Below are 9,590 nucleotides of genomic sequence, written 5' to 3'. Positions count from 1 at the left end.
ACGTGTGAAGCAAAACTGTGCAGTTAAGTTGTCTGAGTTTCACTTTGTATGAAAACTTAGATGTGGCTTGAGTATGAACCTTAAATGTTTCTGCTCCAAATCATGAAATTGGAAAGTTGTCCTTGAAAAGTGGGAAATGCATTTTGTTTTGCTTGTTCCATTTCGTGCAGTACAGGGACTAATCTCTCTGAGATAAAATTCTTTTGAGCTGAGGTGGCTTCAGTTACAAGGGCACCAGTTTTGAGTGGCAATGACCAAATGGTTCAACAGAAACAACAGAATTCTGCCATGTGCTTTTAATGAGAATAAGACTTTCAATGTCATGTGCTGTGAAGAAATCTTGTTCACATCCACTTTCCAGTCCTGTCTCCAGGCACAGAGGCCCCTGGTTTGATTTAAATGATGTCTAGTTAACGAGCTCAGTTACAGTTTGCACCGCGTGTTTCAGTCCAGGCAGTGATTTTTACATCATTCTACACTAATGGCAGGTTTTATCTTTAAATTTTTGTAGCTGTTATGAAGAGGGGGAGAACTGGTAAAATGGATGGTGCTTATATGTTCAATATTAGATTCTCCTGAAATGTTCAATTATCGCTCATGAGAGACTGCACATGCACAAAAAGCAGATTTTATTTTAATGTGTAAATCAATAAAGCTGCCTTGTTTTTTCTGGTTTTGTTCCAATATTGATGGGATTTGCAAAAGTCTTTTCAGCAACAACATCCTGTCTATCTTGGGTTTTCAGTGGGAAGGATGGATCAATTTCTTTGAGAAGAGTTTAAAACAGATGTGATCAGTGATTCTGAAAGCAGAGATTACTCCAAGTATCGATGGCCTCCAACGAGGGCCTTGTATGCTTCTGGAGTGTGTGCTGGAGCCAGCTGTGAGCAGTGCTGTAATGTTAAGCACAGCAGAGCCAAAAAGAGGGGAACCAAAGGCTTGTGAAATGCACTGAGCCATGCCTTCTGACCTGAGGCTTCCTCAGCCTTTTGACTTTTTAGTCAAAATTAATACTGTCTGGGAAATAGTGGCAATATCAAAGAGTGAGGGTATTGGGAATAGGAAGAGGGGAAAAAATATAAACCAAAAGAAATGCCTTACAATTACACAGAATCACAGAATGGCCAGGGTTGGAAGGGACCTCAAGGATCATGAAGCTCCAACCCCCTGCCACATGCAGGGCCACCAACCTCCACATTTCATACCAGCCCAGGCTGCCCAGGGCCCCATCCAACCTGGCACTGAACACCTCCAGGGATGGACGGGGCATCCACAGCCTCTCTGGGCAGCTGTTCCAGCACCTCACCACTCTCTCTGTAAAGAATTTCCCCCTGACATCCACCCTCAATCTTCCCTTCCTCAACTTCAAACCATTTCCCCTTGTCCTGCTGTTATCTACCCTTTCAAAGAGTTGACTCCCCTCTTGTTTGTAGGCTCCCTTTAGGTACTGAAAGGCTGCAATGAGGTCACCCTGCAGCCTTCTTTTCTCCAGGCTGAACATTTCTCTCTTGGTTATGCGTAATGGCAAATTGTGCTGTGGAACAACCTGCCACCTTCGGAAGTAAAATGAGAAAGCATCTGTACAGAGGAGCCCCAGGATGAGTGCGTGGGGGGGAATAGCTGCTCTCAGTAAAAGGGACTATAATGATTATATTTCTAGAATGATTGAGACTAATAAATGTTGATATGAAAAAGAAATGATCCTTTTTTATTGGTCCATTGGGGCAGGCTATAATTTTTTTTATGTTCAAGCTCTGATCAGAAATTGAAGTGACATATGGAATCACAATTGAAATACAGCTCCGTGGAATACTTTGTCAGTCGGAAAAAATTGTATATGATAAAGCTGCTGAAGTTTTGGCATGGATTACTACACCATCTTGTGTGCACTGGTGAGACACATTTACGACCAGGTTTCAGCAGCCTTGTGCTCTGAATGAATGGAGAATTTCAGATAAATGCATTTCCCTTTCCTGTTCCAAATATGTTTGGGTATTCTGCAGGGTTTTTAGTAGATTGAACTGTATTCAGATAGATAGAGTCATTACTTAGCTGCTTGGAAAGATAATTCCTAAGAATGTGAAATTAAGGTAAAATTCATTCTTCTGGAAATGCAGAGCTCTTAAACCTATCAGATTTTTCAGGCTATTTCCCCTCTCGGATCCATTACTTGTTTGAGAAGTATAAATATCCTCCTGCCTGAACAGAAATGCCCTGAGCTGGGGCTCAGGAGGCTCTGAGTTCTGATCTCTCCTGACTGCTATCTCTATTACTGTGTGCTTTTATTTCAAATATCACAAAGCTGAGCCCTAAAGATCTCCCATCTCCATGAAGACTGTGGTTAGATGTGTTGGCTGCTAAAATCAAAACCTTGATGTTACACAGTTCTGCCTTGGGTAGCAATTTCAAATGAAATCCAGGTATATTGCACGACACAAACATCTTACTTGCTTTTTTATATTGCATCTCAAGAATATGCCCATCTAAATCAGTCCTCCAGGCTTTCTCTGCATTGTAATAATACCTGGTGTAGCTTTCTTTTCAGCTTAAACCAGGCTTTCATTTTTGAAACCATTATGATGCCTCAGTTATCGCAACAAACAGATCCCACTGCTTGGACCCATTGCACATCGTGACTCCAGCAGCAAAGAGCTTCTGCTGCCTTAATTCTTGAAGATGTTTCCATCTCTTGCCATCTTGATCAGACTCCAGGCACGTGTTTAAGGAGGAAGGGCGTTCCTGTTGTCCTAGTGCTCCAAGTTTTTCCTGAAGGCTTACCCTGCCCCTCAGCTTCTCTTTGACTTCAGACCAGCTTTGACCTCTGTACCACTTTACTCCCTTTTGCGTGCCCACCTGAGGTCAGCACTGTGCTGAGACAGCACTGTTCTGTCTTCTACTGCTGGTGAAAAACCAGTGGCAGATTCCTTGGTTGCTGTAGTTGATGAGAGAACGAGTTTGTCCTGTGCGCTGCCTGGCTGGGTTAGGGAAATGTAAGAGGTGTGTAGCCTCTGACCTTTGTAGTGCTCCAACTGCAGCCCTATTAAATGGCATTTGATCCTGTTGCTTTCTGCAGTTATTATTACTTGCATTAGATCTGTCCAGACACTTCACCTAATTGTTATGGACTCACTCAGAGAAAACTTGCTAACTTCAGCTACCTGTAACCTGGTCACTGAAGCACATCTTGATGCACTATTGCTAATGCTTTCTTTTGATAAAAGTTTTATTTAATTGATTGCAAAGAGTCTAGAAATTAGTTTTTTTCCTGGATACGTATGACTTATTACATTTCTTTTGTTATTTTTTTTATTGATAACTGAGACCAAGCTTTAGGATGCTCATGTGATTATGGCTTAATCTGAGCATCTGCAACAGCAGGCTTTATAATGGTATTTCATTTTGAGCAGTTCTTATTTCTGATGTGAGATTCAGGCTGAGAGAGTTCAGGCTGTTCAGTTTGGAGAAGAGAAGGCATCAGGGAGCATCTAAAGGGGGGCTATGAGAAAGGAGGGGATGGACTTTTTAGTGGTAGGAATAAGGGGAAATGATTTTGAACTTCAAGGGGGAAAATTGAGATTGAGAATAAGGAAAAGTTTTTTTTTATGATAAAAATGTGAGGCAGTGGCACAGGTTCGCAAAGAGGTAGTAGTGCCCCATGCCTGCAGACGTCCAGAGTTGGGCTGGATGGGGCTCTGAGCACCTGATGGAGCTGTGGGTGCCCCTTGCAGTGCAGGGGAGTTGAACAAGAAGGCCTGTAAAGGTCTTATCCATTTGATTGCTCCCCATGCAGAACCTTGCTGTCTTCCTTGCTGTGCAGTGGCATCTCATCCTCCTGTGCCACACAAAGTTTCTTTGAGCTGAATTCAATCACCATCACATCAAAGCCAGAGATTGGTTTGTTTCCTTGGGGGTACAAGAGGCTCCTGCTTTCGTTTGTCCCTGCATCCATGGCACAGGTTATCATCGTGTCAGTACAAGTCTGGGCTTCTTCTGACTTGGGTCAAAAACAAAACAAGAGAAATTTTTATTGCAAGTCTCTTCTTAAACTAATATTTTCTCCCTCAGAAACTGTAATATCCAGCTGTACCTGAAGGTTTCTTTATGAAGTAGCAAGAATACAAAACAAAACAGCCTGGGAGTGCTGCTGGAGCTGCTGAGATGAACACAGAACATTGGCGGTGGCTGACTTTGAATGTGACAGGCTGAGATTGCAGAAGTGGGTTATTTTATCCTGAGCTGTTATGAAGGTTGTGCCTTAGGATCCTACCTGCGATTCAGGGCTGTCTTGTATCTGTGTCTGTGTATCACCTCTGCCTCCCAGGGATAGGCAGATGGTCCTATTCCCAAATAGTTACCAGAAAATGGACAACAGCTGGACACAAATAGACATGAAATAGTGGAGGGAAATGCTGAAGCAGAATTGGCTGATGTGATAGAGTGTGCTCTTAGGGCAGAGGCATTGCTATTGCTCTGAGTTGGCTCCCGGACCTCTGATTGTGTCTGGTAGGGCAGATAATGTCAGCAAGAAGCAGGAGAACCCCAGAAGCCAACAGAGCTCCTAATCCTCCTGCTGACCCTTCCATCTTGCTGTTAAGAGCCTTTCCCATTCCAGAGAGGCTTCAGTCCTCTAGCGGTGCCTTATGGGGAGCTGTCTTTCAAAGGGACAGATCTTTACAAAGGTCCTATTTATTTTTTCCTTCATGCTCTGTCAGTACGGCTCGTGCCAGTCTCTCTATTCTAAGATTAAAGTGCCATGTGCTCGGTGCTATTCCAAGCTTTCCTTTTGGCAAGGAGAGAAATGCAGGCCTGTTACACTGCAATAATAGTCATCCTTATTCCCTAAGGGTGCTGTGTGTCATGTTTTAGAACCAAACATATTTCTGATTGTGTGATACCTAAATCTCCTACCCAATATTTCCCATGCTTTAGGTTTTAGTAAAAGCAATTCCAAGTTGCCTGCGTTCCAAACTGTGTGTAATCTCTTTATTATGCCTGGCCTGGCTTGCTGGGTACATGAATAAATCTGGCTGCGTGTCATGATGACTGTTTGTATCGCCTGACAATAACTGGAACAGAGCTAAATAAAATCAGTGTTTTCTCTTTCCTTCGATTGGACTCACCAGCAGATGGGGAATGCTGCCATTCTTTCTTTATTTTTGGCAAGGACCTGCATAGCTGACAGACCCCTGCTATGATAGAGAGAGATGGTTCACTGAGGTTCAGGGAAGAGCTAATAATACGTCATTTACTTCTGTCGCGCTTGGAATATGGTTTGATTTGATCATTTAAAATGCTTTTTTTTTTTTTTAATCTTAAAGGAACCTGCTTTATTAACTACCTCCTGGTTTGACATCTGTGCAGCAAAATGTGAGCGTTTGGAATATGCAAACTGAAATCAAAGCGTAGAATTCCCTTTGAAGCTAACAGTTTCTAGCTCTTCCCCCTCCACCCGCTTTCAATATTCAACCTGCTGTAATTTTATTTCTCTGAAATTTTCAGTGTAATTGAAAGAGTGTTGGAGGAACAAAGCGAATATTTACTTTGCACAAATGCCACTTGATGTGATTAGTTATAAGCAATCTATTTAAAAATTAATATGTGTATTAAACACATGAGCATGAGTGCATCCATGCATGGAAAAGGCAGAGGAATCAATTCTGAATGTAGTTAACCATAAGTTTCTATTCTCTGGAGCACAGTATTTGAGAAAGGATGTTAGATGGTCTGATCTTTGGGTATTAAAGGAACAAAAACTCCTGAAGTGTACTTCAGGAGAATAAATCTATAAGTCTTTCAGAGACTTTTAGTCCTGTATCCTGGCTTTATGTGTGGTCCTGTAAGGAACCTCCTTTTTAAGCCAGCATTAGGGGCCTAATGTTCACCGGTAGACAGATCTGTACAATCCTTTATGGAGTTATAAACATCCAGGTGATTTATTAGGTAACTTACAGTTTCCCATTGGATTATAGGAGTTTGTGGTCTTGGTTCTGCCTAGTGCTTGGGAGCTGCTGGGACAAATTGCCTGCTTGAACAGGGAGAGGAGGGATGGAGCTGCAATACCTCGGTGCAGTGCAAATTAGGCTGCTATTTCTTGTTCAGGTCTATGTCTGCAATCAGCATAGAGTACTTTATATTCTTGTGCTATTTAGTCTTTGTGGTACAAGGAGTGGTGAAGCCGCAGCACTGGAGAAAAACATATGGGATGGGTTCACAGCCCTGACTTGACCTCATCTCTGTGCTTTGGGATGGCTGATGTAACACAATGGTAACGACACCTTCCTGAAATCTTATGTGACCCATAGAAGTCCTCGGAAAGGAAGAAACAGCGGGACAGACAGCTAATTGGAGAAACTTCAACATGTGATCAGCAACTGAAACGGGATGTTTTTTTGTGAACTGTCATGATATATTTCTTATTTCAGAGTGATTCTTTTAGGGGTTCCTCAAAATTTCTTTCTCTTTAGCTGCAGGGATTTGGGAAAAAGATGGACTTAGGTTGAGCACTGTTTCATAAGTTTGGTTGGAAAGTCCTCAAGAGATGTGTGGGTAGTACGAAAATAGAGTTGGACTGTTCTCAGTGTTCCACCAGGAGGAAATTGAAATGTCAAGGTACGAATCTCACTCTCTACTTTCGAACCTTAAAGTGACTCTTTGGTTTGTAGGCTCCCTTGTGGGTGGTGGGTAAGGGAAGGGATTCCTGTGCACGATGTTTGTCACAACAAAGCAAATGCTGGAAGTGCTCAAATGCACATCTAGAGCCTAAGTGTCATCTTTTGGAAACACCCATGGGGGTTATTTGCTTGTGTGCAAATGTTAACATTTCCTGAAGCCTGCATCCCTCTGCCCCATACCTGCTAAATACAGACATCCTATTGCAGTTGTGGTTCACCAGGGAAACAGACACATGTTTTGTATGGTTTCCCCTATAATCCTTACCACTTTCTTCACAGCATGGAGTGGCTTCTGTGGAACTGATGCAAGAGTCAAGATTTGCCAAACTCAATCCGTCAGTTACAGTAGAAAATAACACTTAATCCACAGTATTAAACCAGATTTCATGTTGTTACTGGGGACAGGTGCTGGAAATGACTGGATTAAAAGGGTACCTTAACAAAATCGTAGAGCACAGAGGAGCCATGTAGTGTTTTTGTAACGGATGCCTCTTTTTCATATGATCCTCTTTTAATGTGGCTTTGAAAATTTCCCAGCAGTACAGTATTATTTAGCTTTGCTTTAAATGTTAAAACACTTTCTTTTCCCCCTCCCACCCAAAAGGAGACCTTTATAAGAAGTTAATGCACAAAATCACGAGTAAAGGACCATTAAGCAAGTATAATGCTGAAGGTAAAAGTATTCTTTGAACATTGTTTCCATTATTCAGAATACGTGAAGTTTCAGTCCAGACAGAAATGAAAGACTATTGAGGAAACTTTGCAAATACCTGAAAATCCAACTTTGCTCTTGTTAACTGTATGGTAATTAAGGAAGGAGGGAAAATTAAAGGAAAACAGCTGAGAGGTGTTGCCAGTGGAGTGGTATAACCACAATCACATCTTAACCAAAAGCAAAAGTTCATCAGTAGTCATTAATTCAGCACTGAACTTTTAAAATGTTTTTTCCTTTGATACATCAAGCTAAAAGGAATAACACACTCTTGACAGCACAACAGAACTTTGTGTATTTCCCATTAATAGCAACACACGAGGTAGTATTTCCCCCTCAAGATGAAATCATGCCATTGTGTCTCATGGCAAACAGTTTCTTACTGCTACAGGATTGTTAAGATTTTACAAATCTCATGCCCACTGATTTTGCAGATAAGGTAATTAGTGAGATACAGAAGTGTAGCCTTATGTGCCACAGAGCTGATTGTTCAATTACTGTTTCCTACGGGCTTTGTTCTATCAGTTTTCAGAGTTTTTCTGGCCTCCTCTTGGTTGCTCGTGCAGTTGCCCTTTGTTCTCAAAAAACCTCCTTACCAGGTGCTCTAGGCAGCAGTCTGATTTCACTACATTTCCTGGAGCTGAGTATGTTTTCCTTACTCAGTCTGACTGTTGCAGTGCTTAGAAATCAGATAAGGGCTTTGAGAAAAGAGCCTCTTCCAGGGGCTCTTGTTTGAACCTTGGACACTTGTTCTTGCACATAAACGTGGACACGCAGGGCTGGTTCTATGAAATTTCAACCGTAAGCCTTTGTGTACTGGCTGTCCATAAACCACAGCAAAGCATCCTCTTCTCTGGGTACAGCTTTCCTGCATGTTTTTCCACTGGTTTTATAGAGAGGGGATACAATTTGCTCTTCTTCCTAGTGGGCCTATTCGTGCATTCTTCCATGACTGGTTTATGGTAGCTGTCTTATTTTTTTTATGCTGTGATGGTTAATAATTCCCCTCTTCATTTTTTTTTTTTAATTGATTTCAGTTTTTGCCACTGTTTTGCATTGATGGAGAAGAAAATACAATAAAGAGGTGGAGGTGATAAATCAGAGATGGCTTTTTTAATTGCCTACACATAATAAGGATTCCTGGCCCTATGTAGTGTGTTCTTAATCTGTCCTTACAATATATGCATGTTGCTCACTTAAATGGATTTCAGCTAAAGTAGAATTCTCTAATTAGACAATAATATTGCAGAAATTGACCATTATCTCCAGTTATTGAATTTTCAGGCAGCCTGTATCAGTACCCATGCTTCTATCAGCTGGTTGTTAAACATGCAAGTAATACATCCAGAGGTTATTGTTCAAAACTATTCTCAATAGCCTGATAGCTTTTTAATTTTTAAAAGTAGCTTATATTCATCAGCAGGAGCACAGGGCAGATTGACTCAAGCAGCTCAGTTATTTTGTCCTTCTAAGCTAATTAGAGGTTGTATTCTGATCTGATATGGGTGGGGAAGCTGTGATTTATTTATTTTGATAATCTTACAAGCAGTGTTCCATACGTTTGAGCCCATGAGTTAAGGATGTGGGATTCAGCGCTCGAGTGTCCAGACACAGAGAAGATAGGAGGGAAAAGATTTCTTCTCAGATGTCTCTTAAGAGCACTGACTCCAGCTGCGACCAGAGCATGGGGTAAGCATGGGCTCTGCTGTTATCCAGCAGCTCCCCTGTTGTAGGACTGGGAGGCTGTGCTACGCAGGAGAATGAATGATAGGAGCCTGTAATACCTTCTCAAACATTCAGACTCCTTTTCTCTGGTAAGCTGTCTCACAGCTCCCATGCAGCTGTTCACATGGTGCAGCATCAGACAGCACGCAGGGTAAGAAGCTTCCCATAGGATGTCACCAACACAGGCAAAAAGGTATGGTCGAATTGATTATAAGCATTGATTGTTTTCTTTAATTACTTCCTGTGCAGGAAATAGTTTTCATTTGGCAGATCTGGGCCACAGGACTGGAAAAAACATTTAAACAGCTCCTGCTACATGATTAGATCCTGCAAGTCTACATGCATTCTGCTTTTGAATGGTCTTCTGAGGCTTGGTGCTTCTGTTGACCTGTTGCTGGAGTATTGCTCAAACACTGATAAATTAATGTCTTTGTAAGTCAGAGGTGTATGAGTATGGAGAATGGAACAGTTTATATGTAACG

The sequence above is a fragment of the Lagopus leucura genome, unplaced genomic scaffold, assembly GCF_019238085.1.
Source record: "Lagopus leucura isolate 7727_CA_CO unplaced genomic scaffold, USGS_WTPT01 Super-Scaffold_100024, whole genome shotgun sequence".
NCBI classification, from domain to species: Eukaryota; Metazoa; Chordata; class Aves; order Galliformes; family Phasianidae; genus Lagopus; species Lagopus leucura.
Note: the sequence above shows the minus strand (reverse complement) of the source record.